Source organism: Corvus cornix, chromosome 26 (assembly GCF_000738735.6).
Source record: "Corvus cornix cornix isolate S_Up_H32 chromosome 26, ASM73873v5, whole genome shotgun sequence".
Taxonomy (NCBI): domain Eukaryota; kingdom Metazoa; phylum Chordata; class Aves; order Passeriformes; family Corvidae; genus Corvus; species Corvus cornix.
The window spans coordinates 2,519,177-2,525,953 of record NC_046354.1 but is presented as its reverse complement, the minus strand read 5'-3'; the positions used below and the strand labels follow the sequence as shown (position 1 = coordinate 2,525,953).

General features: G+C 54.5%; 1 long non-coding RNA gene across 1 annotated transcript; it reads left to right on the top strand.

Annotated features, from left to right (window-relative positions):
• Positions 1 to 3,218: 3,218 nt before the first annotated feature.
• Positions 3,219 to 6,573, top strand: LOC120411276. Its single transcript, XR_005603661.1, has 3 exons — positions 3,219 to 3,393; positions 5,160 to 5,339; positions 6,341 to 6,573. It is a non-coding gene; the product is annotated as an uncharacterized LOC120411276 (long non-coding RNA).
• Positions 6,574 to 6,777: the final 204 nt, after the last annotated feature.

The following is a 6,777-nucleotide window of genomic DNA, read 5'->3' as shown; positions in this document are numbered from 1 at the left end:
ACAGCGATTTCTTGTTGGGCGCTGGTTTTCCAAACCTCCCTTTGTTTCCTAAGGAATGTGGCTGTAAATCCTGGCTGCCAGAGCCTCTGGAGGGTCCTGCTCTGACTCCAGGGGCTGCTGTGTCCAACAGGGATCCGTGTGAGTCGTTTTTCTGACACCCAGGGAGCTTTTCCCCTCGGGAGAATCCCACCCCTCCAAGTTTTCCCACATTTCCTCCTCACAGCTTTTCCTCTGCCCATGCTCTGGATCTCCAGTTGTCCTTGGCCTGCCTGAGCCACCTCGTTTGTTTCCTGCTCAAATTCCAGAGGTGCCAGGAGATCCCAGGCTTTGGGAGACAGGGACAGAGCTGGAATGGGACTGTCCCTGCCATTCCTGGTGGCTGGGGGGCAACTGGGGGACAACTGGGGGGCAACTGGGGGACAACTGGGGGACAACTAGGCTCCCCAAAATGTCAATTATTGCGTGAGCTGATGGTGGGGGATGATCACTCCCAGGAAATTTTGGTGGATGAAGCATCCTGGGATGGTCCCTCAGGGTCACCTCTGTCCTGGTAGTGTCCAGGTTTTTGGCCAGCACATCCCTGGAGGAGGCTATTCCCAGGATATTGAGGCTGTTCCCAAGATATTGAAGCTATTCCCGGGATATCGAGGCCGTTCCCAAGATATTGAAGCTATTCCCGGGATATCGAGGCCTTTCCCAGGATATCGAAGCTATTCCCAGAATATTGAGGCTATTCCCAGGATATCAAGGCCGTTCCCAGGATATCGAGGCCTTTCCCAGGATATCAAAGCTGTTCCCAGGATATCGAGGCTATTCCCGGGATATCGAGGCCGTTCCCAGGATATCGAGGCTATTCCCGGGATATCGAGGCCGTTCCCAAGATATTGAAGCTATTCCCAGGATATCGAGGCCGTTCCCAGGATATCGAGGCCGTTCCCAGGATATTGAGGCTCTTCCCAGGATATCGAGGCTCTTCCCAGGATATCAAAGCTGTTCCCAGGATATCAAGGTTCTGTTTAGCTCCAGCAGGTTTAGGTGTTCCTGGTTCATTCCCACCCCGCTCCCACACGGCCTTTTGGGTTTTCATGGAGCGAGACTCAAGCTCGGAGCAGAAGTTGAGCGATGGATCCAAACCTGGAACAGGCCCCAAGGCCTGACCCGAAAGCGGCTCAGGAATCCGGCCCCACCTCCCTCCCCAGCTGCACACTGATAAAAATCACGACTCCCTGAATTTCCTGAGTGGAAAAAATGCCCCCGGAGCCTCTGCCAAAGCCTTGGAAACACTGAAATCCGAACAGGGAGCGGCTCCTGGGAGGGATCCCTGTGGCTCTGACCTGAAATTTGGGCTCCAAACCCAGAGGACTGCGTGTGATCCAACCCCAGATCTGTGAGGAGATGGCCCCTTCTTTAACAACTCCACAACTCCCTCCCTGGCCGCTCACACCCAGCTCCAGCTCCCAGGCCCCGTTCCTGCTCCGGCCTCCCGGATTTTCTGGAGTGACAGAACTTTTCTGTGGGATTTTGGGGCCAAAAGCACATTTGCTTCCTCCTCGGAGCCTTCAAGAGAGACAGAAACACTTGGAGGGTGATGCTCAGCCCGTCCTTGCTCCGGTGCTCATCCAGCTCTCGGAATTCCCTGCGGAGCAGATTTGGGCGAACGTGGTGGAGCTGCGGATTTTTCCAAGGAGTTTTCCAAAGCTCTGGAGGGCGAACCCATGTGGTTCACCCTGCCCATGCATCACTCCAACAAACCCAACCCTCCCCCTTTGCCAGGGAAGGGCGAGGACTTCTTGGGAACAGCCCGGAGCCATCCCACAGAGTCCCCCTGTACCACCCAGGAGGGATCTCCCCGAGCAAGGATCAGCTTGGGAAGAAGCACCACCCGGATTTAAGCCCGGCCTGGGTGTTGCCCGGCTTTATCTGGGCCTCCTTTGTGCCCTAATTGCTGCTTGCAGGGCCTGGGAGCCCGGCTGGGCCCTGGGAAGCCGAGGCCTCTTTCATATTTTGTGGGTGTAGCCTGAGAAGAACCCCCAGGACCTTCTCCCGGTGTCCCTTCCCTCCCACGCTGTCCCCCCAGGACAAAAGTCCACCATGGATTTGGAGGCTTGGGCAGAGGGGTTGGACTGGGCAGAGCTTTATTATTCAGATAACTCAGATTATTCAGATTTATTAAGTCAGATTAATCCAGGCTGTGGAGGAAGAAGGGGCTGGTGAGCAGGGAGAGGAGGGGAAGGTGGATCCGTCTGGGAGCCTGTGGAGGGAATGAGGTCTGGAATCAGCCCTGGATGGGTCAGTTTGCCATGAACTGGCCCAAATCTGCAGTCTGGAGCCTTCTCTTCTTCTTATCAGCACCTGGGACTGATTTGATCCCTTCAGCCTTGTGGGAAAGCACAGAACATCCCAGAAAAATCCCATCCGGACACCATGCATCCCACAAAACCCCGCAGCACAGCACAGGCCTGTGGCGGCAGCTCAGGCCTGAGCTGCTCAATAAAAATCCCTTTAACCTGTGACCGTCTCCCCCTCCAAAATGGGCAGAATAAACTGCTTTTCACAGCCTTTTAAAAACCACATTCAAGCCCAGCCGAGGCTGCAGGCAGCTCTGAGCAGGGTCAGGAAATTCCCTTCCCAGCTGCTCCAGCCACGGAGGCTTTGGTGCTCTTGGCCTTGTTTTTGTGCTGGTGATTGGGGTTACCATGGAGCTGCACCACACGTTCCCCTCTCTTGGTGCTCCCCGAGCAAAGAAACAAGCAAAAAAACGCAGATTTCAGGCAATGTGCTGCCTTGGCAGCTCCTCCCAGCCTGGTTGAGCTGCACTTTGGCAGCCCGGTCACATTCTCAGTGTCTTTAAAAAAAAAAAAATATCAAAAATTCCTGTCTTGTGGTTTCAGCCAAAGAGGTTTTGGGGTTTTTTTTGTATAAACTTCTCGTTTCTAAGAAAAGCAAAATCCCTTTTTCGTAGCTGCGTGTCAGCAGGGAAGGGGGAAATCCTTAAATCCATCCCTGCAGCCTGCCTGCCTTAGAAGGAAAGGTGTGGATAGACTCGAGGAGGAGGGAGGGAAGTTTGGCCTGAAAAATTCAGGGAGATGGGAAGAATTTGGCCTCTTATCCCACCGGTGCCGTGTCCTGCCTGTGTTTTGTGGCTTGGGACAGGACGTGGCATCTCCCAGGCTCCGTTTTCTCCATTCTGAGCCCACGTTGGCCCCGAATTCCTCTGCCAAAGCCTTGGAAACGCTGAAATCCAAACAGGGAGCTGCTCCTGGGAGGGATCCCTGTGGCTCTGACCCGAAATTTGGGGCTCCAAACCCAGAGGATTGCGTGCGATCCTGTCCGCGGGTGTGAGGATTTTGTGCCATCCCCAGCGGAGTCGGCGGTGGCTTCACCTGTCCCCAGGTGTGTGGGGGAGGGAGCGGCTGTTTTGACTGGAGCTCGTGTTTATCCTGGGAGTTTCCAGAGGGGAAAGAGCAAGGCCTGGCTCGGCAGCCACACCCCGATAAAGGGGAATTACCGAGGGGCAATTTGCTTGTGCCCAGCTGTGCCCCCACGTGCTGTTTACCCTGGGCTGGGGGAGATTTTATCACCGAGGCCACAGGGTTTGGGGTGGGGCAGCACCCAGGGCACGTCTCACCTCCGTCCCTTCCCCCTGCTCCGTTTCCAGGGCTCTGGAGTCCCTTTTATCTCCTGGTTTCCCAGCTGCCACCTTTCCCTGGAGCTGCCTGTGCAAACACCTCCGTCCCCAGCGCTGCTCGCTGTCCCCTCTGTCCCCCCGTGACAAGGACACGGGTGGGTGGAGGCGGTGGCGTCGTGCAGAGAGGATGTGGAAAATGAACAATGAACCGAGCGCAAAGAACAGGAAACCATCTCTGAGCTCATCTCCACACCTTCCCCGCCGAGGCGGCTTCGGGAGGAACCCAAGGCTGAGGCTTCCTCTCCGAAAATGCCGAGCTCTCAAACAAATTCTTCTTGCCCAACACGACGTCAGCAGGGCCTCAGCAGGAAGCTGAGACTGAGGAGAAACCCTCCCATAGCGCCCTGGGAGCTTGGCAGCGGCGGAAAACCAGGTCCAAAGTCCTCGGGAGGGTGAAAAAAAGAGCGATATTTACTTCCCAAAACACTCCAGAGCCGATGGGATGTTGGCAGTGGGGCAGACAGGTTGTTTTCCATAAGGGAATGGGGCACGGAGGAGGGAAAGCGGAGCAGAGATCGTTGTGTGAGAGGTGGCTCTGAGGGACCGCTGCCATCCCTGCCATGGGCTCCAGAAGCTCCTGGCTGTGTGGAAATCCAGCTCCCAGCCACACAAATCCACCCAGGAGCCCAGGGGAATATTTAAAGCTCCTTTATAGGACGAGGGAAGCTGCCTGGACATGCCCCGAGTGTGTCCTGGCATGTCCCGTCCGCACATCCCAAAGTCCCCAGGGCTCCCCTTACAGGCGACAAACAAAGGACCGAGCTGACAAAAGCCTCCAAAATCGGCCTGGAGGAGCAGAATTGGGGGCTGAGAAGTTCCTGGAATTGCCTGGAGTGCCGGGAATCCAGACGTGCTGCGGGCCACGGAGCAGCCCCGGGTTTGGTCGGGTTGGGTTGGGTTTGGTGGCCCTGTCGTGCCTTCTTCCCCCCGTTTCACACGGTTCCCTCATTTCACAACCCTGTTTGCAAAGGCCTCATGAGCCCTAAGTGTAGGCTGGGCTTGAAGCCCTGCCTTATTGTTTACCCTGCCTGCCAGGCCCGTTCCTGGGGTCAGAGCCGGGTTACCAATTACAGCCGCGATTAAACATCTTAAGCCCGGCTTACCCCTGGGCTTCTTTCCCCTCAAATTCCCACTGATTGTGCTCAACTGGTGTCACCGACCAGGTGGCTGCTGGCACTGCTGGCACTGTTGTCTGTCCCTCCTCCGGCACAGCCACATAATGAGATTTAAACTGGGCCAATACATCCATTATTTTTATAGTTCTGGACCGTTCCCAGCGATTTCCACTCCCCGAACTTAAAGAAAAGCAGCCCTTGGCTGCTCTAATCGACAGAGAGAACCTTCAAATCCTTCCGAAAGGTTGGGGTGGCTGCAGGGGAGGTGGCAGCTGATTTAGCAAGTGGGGCACGGCTGATGAGCAGGATTTGAACGTTAATTCTTCATTCTGGGGCTGTTTTCCTGCCGGTGACAGGCGGTGCAGAGTCCCCGTGTGGCCCCGTGACAGGCAGCTGGCTCTGCTGGGATTCCAGGACAGCTGGGAATTGGGGTTTTGTGCCTCATGCCCTATAAACTTCAGACTCAAGGGTGTCGTCACCCCAAAAAAAACCCCCACAACGAGTCCGAGTGCGGCGTGGGAACTGCTGCCTTTTAGGTGAGCATAAAACACCCCGAGCTGCTGACTTGCAAAGCCTCAGTCCCTGCGAGCAGCTCGGGTTTTAACCCTTGATTGAAAGCCAAATATTCCCCCTTTTTTTTTTTTTAATTGTAAAATTTCCAGCTCAACTGGTTTGCAGCCTCATTTGGATAAGCAGGAGTGTTTGGGAGCCTATCTGAACTCCTGGTTCCTGTCAGACCAGTTCCAGCCCCAGCCTGGCCAATCCCTGGGCAGAAATTTATTGAGTTTGGGTCGTTCTTTTGGTTTGGTTTTTTTTTTTCCAAATTGAAATCGAAATGCTCTCAGCGAAACGCAGAGTGGAAAACTCACCCAGCCAGAACCGCCTCAAACTCAGCTCTCTTTTTTAAACCGAATTTTATTTTCTGATGGTTTGTTTGCTCTGTAACTCCTCCGAGCGCTTTCTGAGGGTGCATTAAGCCTCATGCTCTGCCTGAAAAACCCCAGCCTTGTGACAGGGCCAGAAATTAGGGGCACATAACCCGCTTAGAGGGCCTTGAGCTCCACAGGAAATCTCCTATTGGAAGGACTTAACGGGGCCAAGCTGATTTGGGAGCGCTGTGTCCCACCGGGAATCCGGAGCGAAGGGGGCGACTGGGAATAAATGGAAGCTGAGAATTTGGGGAATGGTGCCACCATTTCCCTCCCCATCCTGGGGAGACCAGGGGAACCTGCTGGGTCAGGTTGGCTCATCCTAAACGAGCACAGTTAGCCCCTAATGGCCAATTAATAGCCCTGGCTATTAGAGCTATTCCGGGCAGGCTGCAAGAGACCTCCTGCTCCAATCCAGTGACTCAGGGCTGCAGGATTCCATCCCAATATTCCTTCGGCTGGCAGAAGCCAGCTCTTCTCCTGGCTGCCAGCTTGGATGAAAAAAACCCACCCAAGCTCAGCTCAGTGAAAAAAAAAACCAAAAAAACTCGAGGAATTTTAAATTTTTTATATTTTTAATTTTGGTTTTTCCGGCTGTTTTCACACAGGGATGTCTCCCACCTTTGCTGGATTCCCACTTTTCCCGCTGATCCACGCGCCCTGAGCGTGGCTGCCTGGCAGCACAGGTGTGTTCAAAGCTCTGGATGTTTATCCAGCCTCTTCCAGGGGCCTCTGGAATAACCAACCCCACTCCGGCTCTCCCAGGCCTCTTTCATGTGCGGTGCTGACTTTAAAAGAAAAAAAAGAGGAAAAAAAAAACCAACCTCCTTAGACTTTAATCCTTGGGTTTATTTCAAAGCTTACAAAGGCAAATCTGGTTTATGGCAAGAGATTTGCTCGATTTCTTCTGCTCTGGGGATGAATGGGGTGGCAGATGGAGCGGGGAGGGGAGGATTTGGGGACCCCTCGGTGCTGTCTCCTCGCAAACCTGACCCTACCCAGGGCCTGCTGCACTTTGGGGCTGCCCAGGGCACGAAATGGGGTA